At 48.1% G+C, this 23906-nt stretch overlaps 1 long non-coding RNA gene across 2 annotated transcripts; it reads left to right on the top strand.

The window, feature by feature from the left end:
• The first annotated feature begins 9504 nt into the window (after positions 1-9504).
• Positions 9505-23692, top strand: LOC129496187 (uncharacterized). Of its 2 annotated transcripts, XR_008661682.1 has the most exons (4): positions 9505-9580; positions 9807-9902; positions 10831-10976; positions 23424-23692. It is a non-coding gene; the product is annotated as an uncharacterized LOC129496187 (long non-coding RNA). The 2 variants fall into 2 exon arrangements; XR_008661681.1 differs by lacking the exon at positions 23424-23692 and having other exon boundaries at positions 10831-14045.
• The last annotated feature ends 214 nt before the right edge of the window (positions 23693-23906 follow it).

The following is a 23906-nucleotide window of genomic DNA, read 5'->3' as shown; positions in this document are numbered from 1 at the left end:
TGCCTCTTTCTCTATGTTTTTCATGAATAAATAAATAAAATCTTAAAAAAAACCCTCAGAAGTGGAAAGTGAGTGCCCACAGGGGAAGCAACCCAGGGTCCCCCAAAAGCAGTGTTCTGGAACCTGAACAGATTTAACCAAAGCATTAGAGCTGAGACTTGGGCCGAGTTGGAAAATTGACCAGGCCTCAGTAGAGGACACTGGATAGACTAGCAGAAGAGGGTGGATGTCCCAGGATGGCTGGAACAGGCAGAGGGCCAAGGAGCAAAAACTAGGGTGGGCGGTCTGTGCCCCCAGCCAAGCCCAGTTGGCCTTCTCATAATTTTAAAATGTGTCCAGGATTTTGTTTTAATCAGATACGGGAAGGTGACAGACACAGAGACAACTGCCTCCGAAGAACAGTTTACGACTTAGATTCCCAGGAGAAAGGGGCACACGAGCTGTGCACACCCGGAGCCACGTGGGGAAGCAGCAGCATGAGTCAGGGGGCAGGAGCGAAGGGAGAGCAAGGGCCTGAGCCTCCACTGTTGTTCTTTTTTTTTTTTTTAAGAATCTTTTTTTCTTTTTTAAGATTTTTATTTATTTATGAGAGAGAGAGAGAGAGAGAGAGGCAGAGACACAGACAGTGGGAGAAGCAGGCTCCATGCAGAAAGCCTGACGTGGGACTTGATCTGGGGTCTCCAGGATCATGCCCTGGGCTGAAGGTGGCACTAAACCACTGAGCCACCCAGGCTGCCCTCCACTGTGGTTCTTGCAGGACAGAACAGGTGAGGCAGGGTAGGTACATCAAGTACGTTTAGGATTGGATAGTTTGCATAATCTGGCAGGCTCTGGGCTGCAAGGTGGTCCCTGGTGATTCAGAGTTTGGCCCTGGGTGGTTGAGGGCAGGGGGTAGATTGACATGGTGTGTGAGTTTGGTACAGCAGGTGGGTGGGGGTGTGGGCTTTCAACTCAAGGCAAGCAGTTTGTTATCTTTAGGAATTAGCCAGCCCTGGGCTGGACCATCCCTTCCAGGTCTGTGAGGCCCCAGGATACCAAATGGTCATAAAATATATAGAATAAGAAATATGATTAATACACTCATCCTGGCAGATTCTTCTGTCTGAGGGGCTCAGGTTCTAAAATCAGATGGACCGTGGAGTTCAGGGTCTGGGTCTTCTCATACTAGGTTCATATTTTTTTTAAGATTTTATTTATTTATTCATGATAGACACACAGAGAGAGGCAGAGACACAGGCAGAGGGGGAAGCGGGCTTCACGCAGGGAACCCGATGAGGGACTTGATCCTGGGACTCCAGGACCATGCCCTGGGCCAAAGGCAGGTGCTCAACCGCTGAACCACCCAGGTGTCCTCTAGGTTTGTGTTTAACTCTGTTACACTTCACCTTGTTAAAAACCACAAGGCTGTGTGTAACGGCAAAGCTCCGTTAACAACACTGATGTCCTGCAATAGGGATTTGTTAAAGTGTGGAGCCATCCACACAAGGGAACACTATACAGTATAAATAGATGAGGAAATGTGATCATACAAAATAATACGTATGTTTTGTAATTGAGGGCAAAGGGCAGGTCACACACACACATACACACACACATATCTGGGTCCCTGGTTGAAAAGGGAGATTTCTGGGGCACCTGGGTGGCTTAGTGGTTGAGCATCTGCCTTTGACTCAGGGCATGATCCTGGGGTCCTGGGATTGAGTCCCACTTCGGGCTCCCAGCATGGAGCCTGCTTCTCCCTTTGCCTGTGTCTCTACCTCTATGTGTCCCACAAATAAATAAATGAAATCTTAAAAAAAAAAGAGAGAGATTTCTGCCAAATGGTGCCATCAGGGCCTCTGGTTGCCACTAGCCGCCCAGGCTGACAGATCCCACTAGCAGTGACTGGGTGTAGACTGGGAGCCCTGGCTGCTTGGGGCTCTTAAGTCCCTGCTAGGCCATGCCAGCATGGTGTTGGGGGAGAAAGAGGGCCTGGATCAGGCGTGGTCCTCACAGAGTGGAGCCAAGGACAGTTCATCCCACCCCCTGGCTAATTTGATGCATCTGAAGAATTAGTACCTGGCTATGGGGCTCTGGCCGGCCCTAGAGCCTGGAAACAATAACATAGCCCTCGGTGGCCCCCAGGGGCCACTGCATCAGTGATCTGAAGCATATTGGCAGGAATGTGGGTGAAATAATCCCACAGCTAGAAGTGCAGGAGCTCAGAGTAGAGCAAGTTCACCCAGCTTGGGGCCAGCAGACAGCCTCGGAGATAGATGGTAGGAGGGGGCATGAGTTTGCCATTAAAAGTTCACCGGTTTCAGTGAAATGCAAATAAGATGCCTCAAGACCTCCAAGACTCTGTTTTCACGTCCCACTATCCACTAGTTATTGCTCATTGTCTGGACCACTTGGGCAAACTCCTCTGCCTCTGAGCCTACTTGTCTTCATCTGTAGAATGAGAGTGATAGGGTCTATTTCCAAGATTATCAAGAGAATTAAACAAAATCAAAAGCAATTTTTATCTATCTATCTATCTATCCATCCATCTACCTATCTATCTATATTATATATATCTGGTATACTGTCCAGGTATAACTTTTAAAAAATTTAAAACAGGATTCTCATCAAAATATAGCATGAAAGGGCACCTGGGTGTCTCAGTGGGTTAAGTGTCTTCTTTCAGCTCAGGTCATAATCTCTGGGTCCTGAGATCAAGCCCTGAGTCAAGCTTCCTGCTCAGTGGGGAACCTGCTTCTCCCTCTCCCTCTGCCTGCTGCCCCTGCTTGTGCTCTCTGTCTCTGAAATGAATGAATAAAAATTTTAAATATATGTCTATAGAATGAAAAAAATATACAGAATGAACACAAGTCAAAGATTTACTCAGTTTATTTCTGACGGAACGAGTAAAGTAAGAGAGCTGGCTCAAGAAGTGTATAGGAATTGGATTTTTTAAACACATTTTTTAAAATTAGAATGAGATGCTGGACTAGATACAACACTGGTTGATGTCAACACAGGTATAATCTTTGGGCTTATCTTTTCCACTGAACCAAAAATATTGGCATTTCTGCCAGATAGAAACCTCCAAGCCAGTGTGTAACTTGGCACATAGTGTGTGTTGGCAAAATCAGACACAGGTTCGCTCTCCTTGGGCGAGCCTAGGAAACAAGGTCCAGGAGGATGTGGAAAAGAGCCTGAGCCTCTGCAATTTGCTTTGCCTTCAGGTCCTGGATGACTTATCTGAAAAGTGCAGAGCAGTTTCCAACAACCGTGGAGCTCCTTCCCTCACTGTCCCTGTACTTCTGCTGTTTTTGGAGCACTGGTCTGGGGGAGAACCACTTCCCTGGACTTGAATCATTCTTGATACTTCCAAAACACTAAAGTGTTCTTTGTCTCATTTCATCCCACAACAGCCCTGTGAAGTTGGTGTGCAAATCCCACTTTCAAATGAGGAGCCAGGGCATGGGGGTTTGATGGCTTCTGTTCCTGCTAGAAGCAGTTTTCTGGCCTTTCTTGAAAAGTGGTCCATGAAGTCATGGTCACTGGGGCAGAGCCACTGCTCTGACATCCACCCCAGCTGCAGGATCTGTTGGATCCAGGTCACAACAGGGCACTGCTGTGGCTGGGGTGGGGAAGCTCCTTGTTTCTCCTTTGTTTCTCCTGGAGAGTCTACAGCAGCGGTCTTCAAACTGGGCAACAATATCCCTTTGGGCACAAGAAGACTCACCAACAGGATATGCCTTGTTTAAGGGAATAAATTTCTAGATTGTCAACTTCCAGTAGACTCTTTCCTAAAGCTGATTGACCCGAGAACCCAGCCTGCTGTCCAAGAGGCAAGCAGCTCCTGTCCTTTCACCTGCCTTTTCCCACCTCACAAAGGAAAGGTAGATCCTTAGCCTCTCTTACTAGGGGATCTTGTCTTGGGTATAAATTCCTCAGTGTCAGACAAAGGAACAGCTAGAAATATCTAAGTCTAATTGCCTTTGTGTTAGTGAGATGGTTTCTAATTCCTCTAAATAACTTTAAGAAGGGTTAATTGTGTTAATAGAGTATTAAAATACATTGGCGACAAGAGATAACTATGACTTTTGGAATATGACTTAGAAGAAGGTTGAAGAGCCAAAAAACAAAAAAACATTTCTTGATTCCAATCAAGAAATGAGGCAGAAGACAGGAACAGACATTTCTCCGAAGAAGACCTGCACATGGTCAACAAGCACATGAAAAATGCTCCACATCACTTGCCATCAAGGAAATACAAATCTAAACCATAATGAGATACCACTTTACACTGGTGAGAATGGCTGAAGTTAATAAGACAGGAAACCACGAATGTTGGCGAGGTTGTGGAAAAAGGGGAACCCTCTTACACTGTTGGTGGGAATGTGAACTGGTGCAGCCACTCTGGAAAACAGTATGGGATTTCCTCAAAAAGTTAAAAATAGAGCTACCCTATGACCCATCAATTGCACTACTGGGTATTTACCACAAAGACACAGATTTAGTGAAATGCCAGACACCTGCACCCCAATGTTCATAGCAGCAATGTTCACAATAGCCAAACTGTGGAGGGAGCCTCGGTGTCCATCGAAAGATGAATGGACAAAGAAGATGTGGTCTATGTACACAATGGAAATTACTCAGCCATCAGAAAGGATGAATATCTACCATTTACATCGACGTGGATGGAACTGGAGTACCCTCCAGTGCTGAATGAAATAAGTCAATCAGAGAAAGATAATTATATGGTTTCACTCATATGTGGAATATAAGAAATAGCTCAAGGGATTATAAGGGAAGGGAGGGAAACTGAGTGAGGAAAAATTAAAGAGGGAGACAAACCATGAGAGACTCTTGACTCTGAGAAACAAACGGAGGGTTGATGAAGGGAAGATGGGTAGGGGATGGAGTAACTGAGTGACAGGCACTAGAAAGGCATGTGATGTAATGAGCACAGGGTGTTATACTATATGCTGGCAAATTGAATTAAATAAATAAATAAGAGTCATTCAATACATAACACAATTAAAAACATCTAAGTTTAAACATAAAAAAAGAAGATGGTTGGAGAATTTAGTGACATTATAACAAAACTCCTTCTATCCCGTCTACTTGTTCTTTGTGAAAAGCTGGTCAGAACTTATACCTATAAAGACAAAAAGTAGCACAGAACTGAAGCCTGCCCTGCATGCATTTTTGCAATAATACACATCCACAGATACATGAACTAAGGAGGGAGAAAGCAGTAGACCTTCACCACAACATACATTTCCAGTAATGTTTTACTTTTTTGTTTGGATAGCAACAGTCTGCAACATCTTCTCTTGCTTAGACAAATTGTGTACTGGTAGTCATCATCATGACATCTCCATTCAGGAAACTTCTTACATTTGATGTGTACGTTCAGAGGGAATAAAAATCATCTGCATTTCTACTTATATCCATGATTTCGTGGCCACCAAGGACTTTATTTACTACGTTGAAATCAAATTGGAGGGGAGGAAAATGGAGTGGATATAGGAGTTCAAAGAGAAAAAAAAGAACACTATAAAATATATAATAACTTTTGACAATGAATTATTTATGTATAACATAAATGTTTGATAATGGGTATAGAAGGAAGCCAGAATCTGTCATGCCAAAATATGTATCTCTTACATAAGAATTATTTTGAGCTGAGGGCAATTAAGATGAAGCAAATGCAGGAAAAGCTCTATCTACTCTCCCTCTTTCTGCTTCAAGGTAAGGTGTAAATTTTCATTTACTAGAGACAGATCTAGATTCATCAGCCCAGAAATGGCACCAGGGGAACATGCACACAAACTTGACTCCATTTATTTCCCCCATATGTTTGTCTTCCTGCAGTCTGCTGCCCTGGGAGCCTGAAACCTCTGTCCTGACATCTCTCTACAAAAGCATTGTTCCTTTTGAAGATGCTGGATAAGCCCAAGTTTTAGCCACCCCTTAGAGCTACCCATCCCTGTGTTTCTGCCACACATGTATGAAACATACCTGCTAATAATTTTCTGTTTTTCTCTTGTTAATCTTTTAAATTTTTTTTAATTTATTTATGATAGTCACACACAGAGAGAGAGGCAGAGACACAGGCAGAGGGAGAAGCAGGCTCCATGCACCGGGAGCCGGACGTGGGACTCGATCCCAGGTCTCCAGGATCGCGCCCTGGGCCAAAGTCAGGCGCCAAACCACTGCGCCACCCAGGGATCCCTCTCTTGTTAATCTTTTTGCTATAGAGCCCTTGCCAAGAACCTAGAAGGTTTAAAGAAGAAAGATTTTTTTTCTTTCTCTACCTAGTATCAAATGGTTATGGATTTTAAACTCAATCAGATACTTTTACTTACTTACTTACTTACTTACTACTTACTTATTTAGAATAAGGTGCTTTTTATTATAGTTTTTCTTGGAAGTGAAGGAGAAGAAAGAAGCTTTAAAATCAAGAATCAAAATACAGTGAACCTGGAAGGCATCTGGGAGAAGAACAGACATAACTAGTGGACACTGGAAGCGACCATGGCAGCAACCTGGCCTGCTGCATCTGAAATAAAATTCTCCTAACAGAGGCTTCAAGGTCACTCAAGTTCCATGGGATACTTTTAGAAGTGAGATGAAACAGTTTTAGTTTTAAAATATCAGTATTTAGAATATTTTGGAAATTCGAGGCTTTGCAAATATCTCAAGATGAGTTTTAGGTGTCAAGCTAAGTATGGAAGGAGGGATAATTTCCAAAATTACTTTAAAGAGTTCACCAGCAAAAACAAAAACAGAACGAACAAACAAACAATGAAAGAACCTCTGCCCTGTCCAATAATGGCTGGATATCATAATAACCCGGGGAAGCTTTGGAAAGATGCCAGTCCCTGGGTTTGGACCTGGTGCTGTGGGAGAGCTGGCTTTTCCTGGCTTGTGCAAACTGATGATTAAATTTTCAGAAGTTTTGCATGGATATTATCAAGAGGTAAACTACATAAATTTATAGCTAAGTAAATTCTGTTTAAAACAATGCTGTAAAATACTCAAAAGTCCTCATTTTCAAACTATTTCACTACATGTGACCTATGTGCTTGGGGTCATTTAGGCCCAACACATCGGGATGGTTGAAACTGTACATAATGAGGCATTACCTAGCACCTCCTCTGGGTCTGTGCTCAGTGATGTCACACCAGTAGCTTGAAATCAGCCACAGGAGAATTTAGGCCACAGGAATCAGCAAATGCTAGCAATCAGAGCTTGATTTGTCATTTTGTTAATTGTCTACACTTATGACACTGGTGGAGACAATATTAATAATGCAGATGACACTTCAAAAAGTGTTCTGTTAAAAAAAAAAGTGTTCTGTTTGTAGCTATTATATTGTGAATAGTACAACGAGAGAGAATATTCAGCAATCCAGCAAAGAAGTCGCTCCTGTCACTGATAGGTGAGTGAAGCTCTGACACACTGTGTTGTTTCACTCTTGTCATGCTTATTAACATAAATGAAAGCGCCAGCCATCATCCATGGTAGACCTAGCTTCCTTTGTCATTTGCAACCACAGATTTGGCAAATGCTTTCTTTTTTTTTTTAATTTTTATTTATTTATGATAGTCACAGAGAGAGAGAGAAAGAGGCGCAGAGACATAGGCAGAGGGAGAAGCAGGCTCCATGCACCGGGAGCCCGATGTGGGATTCGATCCTGGGTCTCCAGGATCGCGCCCTGGGCCAAAGGCAGGCGCCAAACCGCTGCGCCACCCAGGGATCCCGGCAAATGCTTTCTGTAAGAATCACTGGTTGTGGAATTTATAAGAAAGAGTATTACGTATTTTAAGTTATTTTGTAAGTTGTCATAACCATCCTTTATACCAGTAAAATTTATGATAAACTGATGTACGTTAATAAATATGAATATGAATACTTTTTTGAGAGCTGACCATTCGGTATTTCCCAGCACACCACTTCTCAAGTCCTATTCATGGTTTATCATTGATCAGACTGGGCATTGGTGTTTCTTTAAATTTTTTAAAAGATCTATTTACTTATTTTAGAGAAAGAAAGCATGCATGAGCCGGGGGGATGGGCAGAGGGAAAGAAGCAGATTCTCTATTGAGCATGGAGCCCAATGTGGGTCTCGATGCCATGACCTTGAGATCATGACCTGAGCCGAAATCCAGAGTCGGATGCTCAATCGACTGAGCCACCCAAGCACCCTAGGTGTTGGTATTTTTAGAGTCCACCAGCTGAGACAAACCCACAGAGGGGTTAAGAATTGGTACCCTAGAAGGAGGTAGAAAAGGAGAAGAGGAATTAGCACCCAGCCCAGTGTGAGCCTTCCACCTCTAACAGGTGCCACTCAGAGTCTGAGCACTTTGGGTGAGTGGGGATAGCAGGCTTTGGGACAGTCCCCACCCATTAGAGAAGTAGGCCTGTCTCTGTGCCTAGTCCATCATGTCTGTGGATAGAATACTTGCTTCAGGGCAATCGACCATGAGATCGACTGGGAGCTTCTGAAGGGTCAGGATTGTGCCTTATTTATCCACTGAAGGCCTGGCAAGTGGTTGATGCTTACTGGACATGTGGCAAATAAATTATGAATTGCATCAAGAGAAGACTATTCCAGACATCCAACAAAAATACTTTGGATGAATAAATTATGGAACAGCCATTTGACGAAATACTCTGGAACAGTTAAAAATTATTGTGGGGGGAAATGATTTAATGACTTAAGAAAATGCCCATGATATATTTTAACTACAAGGTGACAGTTACAAAATAGCATAAAAATTACAAACAATTTTATTTAAAAACACGTACAAGATATATTCCTTAGCTTAGCAGTGTATCAATCAATTCCTGCTCTGTGTTCCATTCATTCTGGGGAAGCAAGTGTCTGGTAACTCTTTGTCTGGATTTTTACTGAAAACTGCTTCTCCAAGGGAAGAATTTGTTTAGCTAACGAGTAATTTAATAGTCTTAGGATTCTGATACAGAATGGACTAGGACTCATTTGCGATTGATCTTTATCATTTTTAAATTTGATCTTTAACATTTATATAACATTGATCCCCCGCGGCTAGAAGGTTGAGAGGCACAGTGATAATTTTCCAAGGGTTAGGGAGATTGGGGGGAAAAATAAAGCAGCACCTTGAAAAAAAATCATGTGAAGGAAGTGAAATTCTTCCTGGATGGATCTGGAAACCACTGGCTAGAGCTGAAAAGAAAGGACAGTGATGTAATGTACTTAGCAACACTTTGGAACTCAAACACACTTTGCCAAATAAATCATTCACCATTGTTCTAGACCTGCGGCTCCCCTGGACATTGCAAAACAAACATTTCTGCAGGCATGTGCCAAGAATGGGAAAACACGCCAGCCAGTTCCCTCTGGACCAATATATTAAATGGGTTGGTGTGGGAGATTGGCCTTGGCCCATCTTTTGGTCCCTTCCCTGCCCAGTCCCCCAGTGTGGGGAGGGGGGCAGTGTTAAATAAGCGGAGCAGAGCCAGCTTCTGAAACAGGCCGTCCTACTCTGCATCCTGGAGTGTACAACTGCAGGAACTCAACAAGCAATAACACACCAACAAGACTCCAAGATGCAAGTGAGAAGTAAGTCTGACCTCACATCTCCCCTGGCATGGGGCAGCCTGAGCAACTACGTTAGATAAGTCTGAAAATATGTCTTCTGACAGAATGCTTAGCCTTCTGGTGATTCCAGAAGTTTTGAGTCCTTTACACTGTTGAGAAAGAAATGTGCTGGCATGCCAGTTTTAGGGTCTGGGTCGCCTCATTTTGCATTTTAACAGACATTTGCCAACTGCTTACTCTGTTCCAGGTATACAGTGGGTGCTTGGGATCCAGAGATCAGATACAATTTCTTCCTTCTCAGAGGTTCCATCATAGAAGGGGAGACAGGTAAAGAGAATCACAGGTAAAGAGAATCGCTTACATTGGAGACAGAATGAACCAAGGATTGTGATCATTGTCACCCCCATCAACACCCTAGCCACGGGCATCAGTGGAGCGCCACTTCTGGGTTAGGGCTCTAGTACCTTGCTTGTATCACCTCTTTAACTTCCACAAGAACTTACGAGGAGGCTCCTATTATTAGCTTCACTTTATGGCTGAGGAAACCAAGGCTTAGAAAGGTTGAGCAATTAGCTCAGCCTCTTAAAGCCACTGTGGTGGACCAAGGATACAATCCCAAGTCTGTCTCCAGAGCCTCTATTTATTTTCATCATTTTACCTGAACATAGGATATGAGCAAACACGCATTGGGCGGTGATGGGACGGTTGGGTGGGGGAGAGGGTGGGGAGCTGGAAGCAAGTCTGAAAAGGAAATCAAGGAAGCCTTTATGGAGGTCGAGGGGCTAGAGCCTGGAGGCCCTACCAGAGGAACCCCAACATTTGGCAATGTTGGAATAAATCAACTTTAACTGCGGTTGGCCACTTAATCATTGGTCTTCAAAGAGGCCTCCCCTGGATCCACTCTCTTGTTCTGTAACTCCTATTACTTATCCAAACATAATCTCAGATTCCTCTTGAGAAATTGGAGAGTAGCCCGCGTTCTACGTGATATCACAATGTTATATTGCTTCCCTTCTACTGCCGGCTACAATTTGAGAAATAGCCAGAAACCAAGGTTGACCTAGCAGGAGCCTGCTGTCGCCTGCTCAAAATTGCCAGATGATAAGTGGCACTCTTGACTTGCCATTTCAAATGGGGCTCTTTCCAAGTGCCAACACAATTGTAGTGCTTGGGGTCACTGGGGTGTGGCTCGTCGTGCCCCAAGGAGGGCTGAGGGAGTAAGTCCTACTCTCTGACACTCACCCACACTCTGGATGCTGATTCATTGGCAGTGAGACCCCTTGAGGACACTTGGACCATCCTTCTGGGTAAGAGGCGAGGCTGGAGAAGCCGGCAGAGCTGGAATCTGGAGGCCCAGAAAGCTGTGCTATGGGATTTGGCCTTGCTGGACTCCCCTCACCCGTTTTCAAATAGAAAGGTATGATTTGAAGCACATTTGGGGAAGTGGAGCCTGGCTGTCATCTACAGAAGGCTTAAGGGCCCTCTCTCAACAGCTGATCAAACAAAGCCACACGCAGTTCAGTAAGCCATGGGTACTCTGACCAACGCCATCACTCGCCGTGCTCAACAACTGCACGATCTGTCTGGATGCCAAACGCACATGATATGTTTACCAAGAGGGCCTGATGCCGGTGGGGGGGTGGGGAATGCTGATACCCAAGGGTTGTCCTTTTTACCAGCATCCCAGGTCACCCTGTGCAGGTGCTTCGAGACTCAGCCTCACAGATCCCCCAAGTCATCCTCTCCAGTGCCAACGTTCTCCCACTGCTAAGTGTGAAAGAACATCTTTGCAAGAGAACGCAGCCCTGGCTGCGGGCCTAATGTGTGTTTAGAGAGCTCTCTGGAGACCCATCCCTGTCCGGGGTAATGGTGGCAGAGGCATAATTACCTTAGCATCGGGAAGGCAGCTGCCCACCCCCTGGGCTGTTACGTACCTCATCATTTTCACGACTGGAGCTTCCTGGATTGTAGCTGGCTCGGGCCCACGATGCAGGGTCAGGTGGCAGAGAGGCTACGCGGCCGACTGCTTAGCCGGGAAACCTTCCCGGCCGGAACAGTCAATTGTGCAGGGCATGCAACCTGGAAATGAGGACAGCTGTCCCCTGCCCCCCACAGTGCTCCATAACCAGGTCCCCTGCGGACCTGGCCCAGGTCCCATCACATCGGCATGTAGTGTGGCCGCTGCAAGGAATGGCAAGTCTGATGGCAGAGGTTACCCCTGCTCCCATTCACTGAAACGTTTGCTGCTCTACAGCGCACTTGGGTGCTGCCTTAATCGGTCGGTCTCCTGGGGCCATGGGGACGCTTGAAAAAAAAGTACATGTCAAAATATGGTGTTGTTCAGATGTAATCTGGAGTCCCCAGCCCAATGTGAGATGATTGTGGTGCTCGAAATGGAGCAGCCTGTCTGCTCTCTGAGAAGAGGGCTGCAGGCGACAGAGGTATGCCACCCCCCCCCCCGGTTGCCTGGTTTGGGGAGAACTGGCTTTGTCAGGGCTTCCATGTGGGACTTTGTTCAAGAAGAGCTTAGCTTGACTCCCTGCAAATGGAAAGCCCAGCCAGAACTGAGATGAGCAGAGTCAGGGGGCCTCAGGGAAGACATCAATGGTGGACGTGAGGTTGACCCCCAAGATCCATACCACTACCCCAACTAATGCCACCAATCTGCATGCATCACTCCTCAGGTGACACCATCCAACAGAGGGCAGGCATGTGTCCCAGGCTGGCCTGGTCAGGCTGGAGGAAGCCATCTATGTGGTTAGGGAAGTGTCTTATGTGTGTCTTGTCCTGGTGAGGGTGACTAGGGAGGCACATTGTCCCAGTGGTCAATGGGACATGGACCAGCATCAGGGTGACATCAGTGCTGAGTAGAGAGACTGGAAGGAACCTAGGTCTCTGGTGAGAGCACCCAACACAGACTGAGCTGTACTTGGAGCTCTTTGCCTCTGGACTGAGAGTTATGTGAGATGTACATGTCCTCACTGTTTGAATCTTCTCGCATCGAATGTCTTCATTTGCTGCCTGGAGCCTCCCGACTGTACAGCTTCCCACTGGAGCGGCTGCCTTTGGAAGCATGAGCCGGTGCCTCACAGACAACCCTAATGCGGGAAACAGGCCAGGGCCTCGGAACCTATGTGGATTGTCTGGAGCTTTCACAAAGTGATTTAGTGGCATTCTTTTTTTTTTTTTTTTTTGAGCAAAATTTCTTTTAATTTTATTTTACTTAAATTTAGTTAATTAATGTATATTGTATTATCAGTTTCAGAGGTAGAGCTCAGTGATTCACTAGTTGCCTATAACACCCAGCGCTCGTTACATCATGTGCCCTCCTTAATGCCCATCACCCCGTTACCCTATCCCTCCACCCACCTCCCGTCCAGCAACTCTCAGTTTGTTTCCTAGAGTTAGGGGTCTCCTACAGTTTATCTCCCTCTCTGATTTTGTCTTATTTTATTTTTGCCTCCTTTCCCCTGTGGTCCTCATTTTGTTCCACATCTGAGTGAAATCATATGATAACTGTCTTTCTCTGATTGACTTATTTTGCTTGGCATAACACCCTCTAGTTCCATCCACATCATTGCAAATGGTAAGATTTCATCTTTTGATGGCTGAGTAGTATTCCATAATATATAACTCTCTATATTATATATCAGTCTTCTTTATTCATTCATCTGTTGATGGACATCTAGGATTTTTCCATAGTTTGGCTATTGTGGACATTTCTGCTATAAACATTGGGGTGCAGGTGCTCCTTTGGATCACTACATTTGTATCTTTGAGGTAAATGCCTAGTAGTGCAATTGCTGGGTGGTAGGGTACTGAGCAAAATTTCTTTTCAATATAGAATTAAATTCCCAACTAAACTAAGATTCAAGCATGAGAGTAGAATAAAGATATTTTTAGACCTACAAGGCACATTCAGTCTTTTCAACAGCACCTAGAGGGCAGCCCGGGTGGCTCAGCAGTTTAGCGCTGCCTTCGGCCGGGGGCGTGATCCTATAGACCCGGGGGCATTCTTTCTACAAAGATAGACTCAATGTGCATGGTAATCATGAGGAACATCCTTCATCTGCACCAAGAAAAGGATCGCTCCTGTGTTTTATGAGATGCAAAGCCCTTTCAGTGTGGCCTGCATTTTGAAAGAAGTATAGGTCAGAGAAATATCTGATTCTTCTCATTGAGAAGAAAATCAGCCCAGGTGCAGTAGTAAGTGGCTGCTGCCACCTGGCCTCCACATGTAGGGGACTACAGAGAGGGAGGGATCCCTGTGAGTAAGAGACCAGGGTGAAAGGAGAGCTCACACCCCACCTGACCAGCTGGCAGGCTCCAGCAGGTGCTCACATGCAGGAACATGGACCCAGGGTCCACCCAGTCTTCTGACCCTTCGAAGGAAGCTATAAAATAGAATTTGTGTGTGAATTTTCCACTTAAAAAAAAGAGGGGTGCCTGGGTGGCTCAGTCAGTTAAGCATCTGCCTTCGGCTCAGGTCGTGCTCTCAGGGTCCTGGGATCAAGCCCCACATGGGGCTCCCTGCTCAGTGGGGAGTCTGCTTCTCCCTCTCTCTCCGCCAGCCGCTCCCCCTGCTTGTGCTCTCTCTGTGTCTGTGAAATAAATAAATATAATCTTTAAATAAGAAAAAAAGAAAGAAAAGCAGATCAATCCTGTCTGGCTCCAACATGATGCATCTGTGGGTGTTTGTGCTGGTAGCTGGCCGCGGCTCCATCTGGCACATCAATCTGGCAGCTGTGTGGACTGGGCCCTGGACCTCCAAATAAACAACCGACTGTGTGCATAGCTGAGCCGTCACGGTATCCTTTTTAAAAATGAAAATGGGGAAACAACCCTCATATCTAATAACAGGGATTCATTCCGTAAACAATGGCAAATCTACCTGGTATGAGATTATGCAACGGTTTTTAAAAGATATTTACAAGTCACTCGAGAGAAATGCTTATGATATTATAAAGATAAGCAGGGAAAAACAGGGCCTGCCAAGTTGTATACATAAGGGATTACAACTCTGGCCAACAATACAACATGGAACAATGCATTAGAATTGAAGCCTGGAAGCAAATGAATCAAATATGAACAGGAACTCTCTCCGGGTGGAGAGAGTATTACTCATTCTTCTTTTCCTTATACTTTTCCCAACATTGCAAGCTGTCTCTAATTTCATAAGCATGAGAAATAAACTTCATCATCAGGTCTCTAACCCATTAGGGCAATGACTCCAGCGAGCCTGTCTGCCTCGACATCAGCCTCAGCAGGCCAAGTGCAGCTGGGTTCGTGTCTACAGACATCCCCAGAGAGGCTATTTTGTGCCACACTCTGGGCCGGGCGTGCAGGATGGAGCTGAATTAGAGCCTGTCCCTGTGCAGAGGAGCCCACAGACTAGCTGGTGTGAACCAGACAACTTGACAACGGTGCAGTGGGAAGATCACGGGCACAGTCACAGGGGGCCAGAGGACAAATGCTGGCCCACTCTTCAGATGAGGGACCTTATTTGTGGAGAAGATAATGTCCTCCTGACTTGTAAGGGCTGGCCAGAGCTTTCTGGCCACATAAAGGTGGGAAGAGGGCCTCAACAGAGCAAAGCAAGAGAGGCAGAAAACAATACAGCAGATCTGGGGGAGCCACGTCATTAGGGGGAAGGTGAAGACCAGCCTCCTGTGCTGGCCTCACACCTGTATCTGTCCTGGCTGCTGATGAGGGCAGGTCAGGTTGTATGAGTCTCTCTCCCTAGGATGGGGGTCAGTGGTGCACTGGACACCTGAGTCACCTCTGGGACACCCAGGTTGAAGGACAGAGGCTCTGGGGGTCTGGGGCTGGTTCAACAGCACCCTTTCATCCAGGGGTGAGCCTGAGCACAAAGCTGGAAACATTTCTTCCCAGTGTACCTGAGGGTCCGCTGAGGTGGATACCGCAGGTGCTGTTTGCGCGGGGCACCTGGTTCTGGGGAAACCATCAGGCCACAAGTGTAGTTATCCTCGCTGTGTGCAGCTGGATGGGAAGGAGGGAAGGAAAAAAGGGATGTTTCTGAGCACCTACCAGGGCCTGGCACTTTGCTAATTGCTTTCAGATGTACCAGCTGGCTTACTCCTAATAATTTAATGAGGCAGATATGATCGACTTTGCTTCGAGGTTGGAAAACCAAGGCTCAGATTGGTCAGGGAGCTTGCTTGAAGTCACACAGCTTGTAAACGGGAGAACCAGGCTGTCTACCTCTCCAGTCTGGACTTTCACCACCCCCCCACACACTGCCTGGAGGTAGGGGACGGCGTTTATAAGCCCCGAGGCTGCCAGAGCACCGAGCATGGAGTTTTCTTTACATGCAGGAACTGCCTCACAACTGAGCGCTCATCCAGATTCCTCGGCCAGGCGCTTTGGCACCGAAAGTGCTGGGCATGACAGCTCTCTTTCTGGACAAACCATTTCCACTTTTATTTTTAATTTTTTTTCTTAAAGATTTTATTTATTTATTCATGAGAGACACACACACAGAGAGAAGCAGAGACACAGGCAGAGGGAGAAGCAGGCTCCATGCAGGAACCCCGATGTGGGACTCGATCCCGGGACTCCAGGATCACGCACTGGGCCTAAGGCAGGTGCCAAACCGCTGAGCCACCCAGGGATCCCCATTTCCACTTTTAATTGCTCCTCCCAGGCCCCATCTTCTGAGGAGGGAAAGAATGGGGCAACATGATGAAAATTTGCCTGCATTGCTGATGTCAGACCCGTGACCCCTGGGACATCATCTCTCAGGCATGGCACAAAATTCCAGAAAGCTCCATCTCTAGAAAGCCCCTTGTTCTTTCCTACAGTTTAGAGGTGAACTTCATGTGTTAGCAAAGCAACATTAGCCCTTCTAAAGGACAAATGGTGGGAGAACAAGCCCCTGTGGGAGGCAGCCAGATATGATGGGTAAACTGTGTGGCAGGTGGCCTTTTTAAAAAAGATTTTATTTATTTATTTGAGAGATAGAAAAAGAGAGAGAGAGGGAGCAAGCATGAGTAGTGGGGGGCAGAGGCAGAGGGAGAAGCAGACTCCCCACTGAGCAGGAAGCCCGATGCGGGACTGCATCCCAGGACCCCAGGATCATGACCTGAACTGAAGGCAGACGCTCAACTGACTGAGCCCCCCAGGTGTCCTGGCAGGTGGCCTTTAAATGGCCTATGGCTCTGGGCAAATTGTGGCCTCTCTGGGCCTTAAGGACTAGACCTGAATTGAGCTAAAGCTTTCGAGCTGGAGGGGAAGAAGGCATTCTGTGGCACTTGCTTAAACGTGCCGAGTCCCTGGCCCTCTCCAGAATGCACACTGCAGACTCTTCCTGGGATTCTCGGAGAGGCTGGCTCGCAGGGAATAGCTGCTCCTCTGCCCTGGACCTGCACACTTGTCCATGTGCAGAGTCCTGCACTTTTATTTTCGCCCCCACATCTCCCACTTGACACAGTGCACCCTCTACCCCCAGCCTCCCTCCCTCCCACGAGCGTTCCAGGAACCTAGAATCCACCACTTCCCTTCCCTCACCTCTGTCGCTCACTCTGGTTTCCATCCCCAGGACTAACGCAATGACCTCATCCTCGTCTCTCAGATTCCACTCTTGTTCCCTGAAGTCCATCCGTCACACAGCAGCCAAGCTGGTTGCACCAGGTCAAGTCACTCCCCTGCTTGAAGCCTACCACCACCCCCCTCCATACCCTGCTCTGTGATTTCCCAGGGATGCTGATATGGGTTCAGTGGCTGGGTGATGTTAGGGCCTTCGTTTCTGTAGCAATCTTGGCTTTTTCCTAATGGTTGTAAAAAGATTACCTTATCCAGGAGGAAATGCTTAGCATTTGTGCTTTCCAGCTTCTAGGAATCTCCATACCCACAGGGACACCTCTGTGATCTACATGAGCCCAGTGAGGGGAAGGACCACCCTTCCAGCTCTCTGACGAGGCTGGGCACCTTCTGTGCACCAGCTACTCTTCTAGGCACTTGACATTAGCAGGATTCTAGGGATGGCCCCAGATTCCCATCCCACCCCCTGGTTATTCAATCACACTAACCGACGTACTGCTGTGGAGGGGCTTTGCAGGGGTTATCTGGGATGAGGTGGGAAGGAAGCCTGGCCCTGAGTGCTTTTGAGAGAGTTTTCTCTAGTTGGAGGCAAAAGAAGAAATCAGAGATGTGCGAAGCACAAGAAGGATTCCCTGCAGCATTGCTCCTAAGAGAACGAGGGACATGTGCCAAGACATGTGGTGGCCCCTGGAAGCTGATGGTGGCCACTGGCTCATAGCCTGCAAGGCAATGGGGACCTTGGTCCCATAACTGCAGGGAACTTGGTTCAGCCAACAATGAGAATAAGTCTGGAAGCAAATTCTTCCCCAGAGCCTCCAGCCAAGAACCCAACCTGGCCAACACGTTGGTCCTAGTCTTAGGGGAACCAAAGCAGAGAGCCAGCTGGCCGGCCTGGGCTTCTGACCTACAGGACTTTGAGGTCACAAACGGGTTTTGCTTTGAGCTGCCACGTCTGGCATATTTTCTTATGTAGCGATTGGAAACCGGTGCCCTTGTCCTTGCTCCACTAACCCTACTGGATGGACATTCTCATCCCATTACAGGGGAGGCTGGGAGAGGCTCCTCACTAGCCAGGGTCCCCCAGAGGCCACAGGGCTACAGGCCCACCATCTAATACCACCCACACCTGCTGGATCTCTGGAGCTTTTGCTGGAGGCTGGCCCAAAGCTGGGCGCTCTAAACTTCGAGATGAGCCCTGCAAAGCTTCTGGGCCTGACGAGCCCTTGGATTTGTGAGGGACAATTAGAAATGAGATGGGACTAAGGAAGGAGGGAATTAGTTGGAGGGAGTCACTGAACTCAATCACGCAGCACAGTCTCCTTGTTTTGAGACCATTAAGGGGAGCTGGCTCAAACCCACCTCTCCTGACCCCTCGCGTCTCCTCCCTCAGTTCAAGGGGGCAATAGTGGGCCCTGCGTCCCTTGGGAAGCAAGGAAGGAATAAAGACCAGTTGCCACGTTACTGATTCCAGCTCTTCAAATCCCCACCTTGTCCTTGGGAAAAAGCAGAAGGGACATCGCATGCATCCCCAAGGCCAAGAGGGACAGTGGGAAGGCAGGGCAGATTGCCAGCCATCTGCTTTCTCTGCTCTCCCTACCAGGGCCTCCTGCCTGCCCCCAGCGCCACCCCGGGGCCAGGACAATTGTAAGGGTCAGCAGGGGTGCATGCCATGAGTGACAAAGGCTGCAGGATAGACTCATTCATTTCTCTGCCTGTGGGGACTCAAAGGCAGACTCCCAGGGGGATGGAAGCCTCCAGCATTTCCAAGCTCCCCCTCTGGCCCGAGTGGTAAGCAACTGCCCGTCACAGGAAGGGAGAAGGAAATACAAGCCCAATCACAGGCCCTTTTGAGAAATGCCCTCTGACCCCACAAAATTTTGTCCCCTTCACAACAAATCTGGCCGCAAGAGAATAGCCCAAAACCCCTGACCACAGAGGCGACACAGACAAATCCCTTTGCACCTTGGACTGCAGGCCCTTGTCCTTGTCCTTTGCACCTTGTCCCTTGGACTGGGACAATCCGTAAGCATGAAAAGTTAAGTTTTGAAAATGTTTAAAGAAATCAGTCATCCCAAGGCCATGAAAAAGCTAAGAAGCTCTTTCTAATAAAAATATTCTTAAGTTATGTTGACCTGGACACGTCCTGCTGAACAATTACGGCAGAGAGGGGGAGCCTCCTAATGCAAATATCATTTCTCTTGATTTTTCTCAATTTAGAAAATATATTCAGTAGGCTGTGCAAATGTCTGAAATGAGCAAAAATACACACACACACAACTACACACACACACACGAACCCAAGCATACGATTTATTGGGCACTTAGTATGAGTCTGAGAAGCAAGTGCCCTCGTAGTCAACGACGGGAAGTGGCTAGCACAGAGAAACGCTGGCACAGAGCGAGGACGTGATGCCGGCCCAGCCCTCTGCTCAGGAAAGGACGGGACACGCTGGTTCTACGCGGCCCAGGGGACAGATGCTGCAATGCACGCCCACCCCTCCTCACAGAGCTTCAGGGGAGTCTCGCACCTGTGCTCGTGCACATGTGGCGCAAGCTTCGTGTCCGCTGACTCATCCGCAGAAACCGAGGGAGCCGGGGTCCACGTCAGGTTCAACACACAGGTGAGATGTGGGGCAGGGAGATAAGCCAGGAACCGAATATGATGGAATCAAGGACTTGGGGCCAAAGGCATCCATGGGAAATTGAATCCCCAAGAAATATTAGAAAAAGCTTTGAATTCCCCCAGGGTGAGAAGTGGGGGCTCCAGCCAATCTGATCCCGATGCTAGGAGTCAGAGAAATCTCTGCTAACCTCAGCCTCCACATGCTGCCCCCACTCACAATGCCGGTGAGAGCACAGTGCGCCCTGCGGGAGGGCCTGTGCAGCAATTATACTGCACGACCCCCTTGGTGGCACCCATCGCACTATATTGCTGCCACCTGCTTGCCATCTTTCTCCCTCCCTAGATGCTGGGACCCTCAGGCCGGGGCTGGGATTTCTTCATCTCAGACCCTCTGGCTTAGCTCAGTTGAGCCTCAGTAAAGGCTGGTGTTGGGTGGAAGAGAATGGGATGGACGATTCTGGAGTCTGACACTGTGCCGGACTCTGAGGGTAGGAGATGGATAAGACCTGCACCCTGTTCCCAGGGTCTTGGGGAATGGGCGTCCTTGGGGAGGTGAGGTCCCCATCTCTGGGGGCATCGGGGCAGAGGTTGAACAACATCTTGGCAGATAAGGGGCCAGGCGCTCCACTCCAGTGGGCAGATGGCTTCCGGTGCCCCTCTGACCCTTGGATCCCCTGACCCCCTGAGATCGTGGTCTTGCAAGACATTGGTGCTCAGACCGCTGCTGCCCATGGCCTTCCCGGGTCCAGCAAGCGGCCTGAGTGGAGGGGCTGAATGAGAGCTGAGTCACCCCATGGAATGCCTGAATAAAAGTCACCTCCCTCCCCAACAACTATTATAAACACATTGCTGGTCAGCTCCATGTGTTTGCTCCTTGGAGTTTATGTTGCTGCACGAAATGTGATATCAAAGATGAGCCCGCAAACATCTGACCACCCCATAGTTAGTCATCTCTGTGTCTGGTCTGTACGTCATTCCGCCCTCAGCCTACTTGTGTTGGACAAGAGGAGGGGGCTTACCCCTCAGGAATCACACTGGCCTCACCGCTGGCTTGGGGTCATCCTCATCCGGTGAGAGGCTGAGAGGTGGTCCTCTAGGCTGGGACACATAGGCCAGAGTTCCCTCCTTGTGCTGGCTTCTCTGATCTCGACTTTAAATCCCTAGCAAGGCTGGCATTCTCTTTCCCGACACCCCAAAAACAAATCCGTAAGTTACTAGGAACCCAAAGCATGTATCAGATACCTTATATAATAGACCTGTTATTTCTGGTCTTCTTGATAAATTCAGCTTTAAAACCCCAATTCATAACTGGGGATCCAGGAGTTGAGCCAGATAAGAGATTCACCCAGGACCCCACTTGGCCACAGGCTGGCTTGGCTCTGGGGCGGGGGGGGGGGGCTCTTTTCCTAACACACTGATCCTTCCAAATCAGCTCCCAGTCATAGCTAATGACATCAATTCTCCACCTGGTTCTTCAAGTTTCCAAAGTCATTCCTAACATTAAGATTGGCTTGAGCCGGGGATCCGTGGGTGGCTCCGTGGGTTAGCGCCTGCCTTTGGCCCAGGGCACGGTCCTGGAGTCCCAGGATCGGGTCCCGCGTCGGGCTGCCGGCGTGGAGCCTGCTTCTCCCTCCTCCTGTGTCTCTGCCTCTCTCTCTCTCTGTCTATCATAAATAAATAAATAAATAAATAAATAAATAAATAAATAAATAAATCTTTAAAAAAAAAAAAAGATTGGCTTGAGCCATAATGTGTCATGATCCAAGTACAGTGACTTAATCAAAGAAGCATCTATTTGTGTCGTGTAACATGAAATCTGGAGGCAGGCAGTGTGGGGCTGGTGCACCCACTCCCTGCCTGCTCTACCGGCCGGAAATGCCCCATTAAGCTGCAGCTCAAAGAAGTCATCAAGGATCCAGATTCCTAAAAAAGGGGGGGATAGCATGAGAAAACTTGGGAGGGTGATAGAATTGTTCTATATCCTAGGTTTGGTGGTTTACACAGACCCATGTACATGAACCTATGCATGTGATAAAACTCGTGTACTTGTGCGCAAAAAAAATGAAAATTGTACAGTATATAACATTTTAAAAAGTAGCTTAAAATCCAGAGAAAAAGAATCCAGATTCCTGGTAGGCTCCTGCTCCACCGTTCTTACCTTGATGCTCTCATCCTCATAGTCGCAAGAGGGCTGCCCTACCTCCAAGCATTGCAACTACATCCCAAGCGGGAAGAATGGGGAAGATGCAGGGCAAAGGTTCATGTCACTGAGCGTGTTCCTTTTCTTACAGGGAGCAATAGCTTCGCCTGTGGACTTCGTGTCCCCGGCATTGGCACAGCTGGGTCACATGACCACCTTTCACCGCAAGGCATTTGGAAAGGCGAGCAGTCCCTAGGCATTGTGCTGCCCTGAACGAAACTCAATTTCTGTGGGCAAGAAAGAGGAGAATGGACGGATATTCGATAAGGACTCAGCTGCCCGCCACACGGCTCCCACATTTAGCCAGTCCCTGCGTCCTACGGAGTCTAACTTCTTGGCCTCCTGGGCCAGCGTTTCCACCTGGGCTAACTCCGCCAACCGTGCTCTCTGCCAGGCTGCCCTCCATGCCTGTCTGCAATCCATGCTGCCTCCAGCGGTCTTTCCAGAGCAGAGAACAAACACATCGTCTCCCTGTCCTCAAGCCTCCGGTTGCCCTGCATCGCTTAGAAGAGGAAGTCCAAGCAGACACGACAGGCCTCTACAGTCCGGCCCCCGCTGATTTCTTCTCTTCACTCCTAAGCCCCCTGATGCTCCAGCCACACGCTGGCTCCCAATCCCCATGCGGTGGGCCACCCCCACCCCCACCCCTCTGCCCCTTGGCTCGCGCCACCCTGGGCTAGCACACCCCTCTCCCTGCCTGCTCTACCGGCCGGAAACGCCCCATTAAGCTGCAGCTCAAACACTACCTTCCTGCAACCATTTGCTGACCGTGCAGTCAGAATCAATCTCTCCCTCCCCAACAGACTCTTGGATGATATCTGCAATTAGGCTTGGAGTCCAGCTGACCGTTGCAGTTTCTCTGATGGCTTGCAGACACCTGGCACCCATTTTTCTATTTCCAGTCACAGCTTCTTGGGGATCCACCCCTCCCCATAATAGTCCCCAAGGTCCTGGGGTTCTGGTGCCATCCTGCGAGCATCTCTCGAGGCGAGACATACCCCTGGACTCTGGTGACATCAGACCCTAAAATTCCTTCTCACTTGAATCTGACTCTGCTGGATTTTCTGTTACTTATGGTCAAAAGAGTACTCCCGGGGAGCATTGTGCATCTCTTCCTGGCTGGGTTGAAACACTTTCACGGGTAAGGTCTGTAGCTTCTTCCATTTTGTTCCCCTTGCCTGGCACAGAGCACCATCCCTGTGAGGAGCCGGTGGGCTAAGATACCGGTGACATGTGGGGTGCCTGCCTGACTTCATCCTGGATCCCTCGGGTCACTGCCTGGATCTGCCGAACTGCATTGGCCACATGTATCCTCAGCCTGTCCCTGACCCCTGGCATCTGCTTAGTAAAGTTATGGTTAATAATACCCATGAAATGAAGTTTCCCTGCCAGTAGCTCTGGTTCTGAGCCATGTTCTACTCAAGCTGGCAGTGGCTGGCACATAGTGGCATTTAATAAATGTCAGTTGTTTTCATTGCCAGATTCTGCGGGCAAGCTGATGGAATGCAAGCACCTGCTACACATCAGTCCAGTGGGCAGCTACTATCTTAGCTACGCTACGAGGCTGGCATGTACCATTGGCTGAGCTCAACTTTGGTTATCGCAAGCAATCCCTGGAGATCTGGTGACCTTCCACCTCAAGCCACCATCATCTCTCCCCTGAGTTGTGGCAAAATGTTCATAACTGTTCTCCGCCATTCGCACTTGGCTTACGTCCATCTGTTATTAACCCAGCAGCCAGAGTGATCCTTTGAGAGGATAGTCAGAGCTGTTGCTCCTCCGCGCTGAACCCTCCAGAGGTCTCCTTCTGTCCAGCCAAGAATAAAAGATTAAGTGTATCACTTGCCTGGCTACTCTGATCCTACCCCACTGCCTGCTGCGTGCTGAACATTCCAGGCCCTCCAGGAGAGGAGGTTCCCTCTCCTCCTCTGGGGCGCTCCTCAAATGTCCCTCCCACCCTAAGA

Source organism: Nyctereutes procyonoides, unplaced genomic scaffold (genome assembly GCF_905146905.1).
Source record: "Nyctereutes procyonoides isolate TBG_1078 unplaced genomic scaffold, NYPRO_anot_genome, whole genome shotgun sequence".
NCBI lineage: Eukaryota > Metazoa > Chordata > Mammalia > Carnivora > Canidae > Nyctereutes > Nyctereutes procyonoides.
The sequence above is the reverse complement of the archived record's forward strand: the minus strand, read 5'-3'. Positions and strand labels throughout refer to the sequence as shown.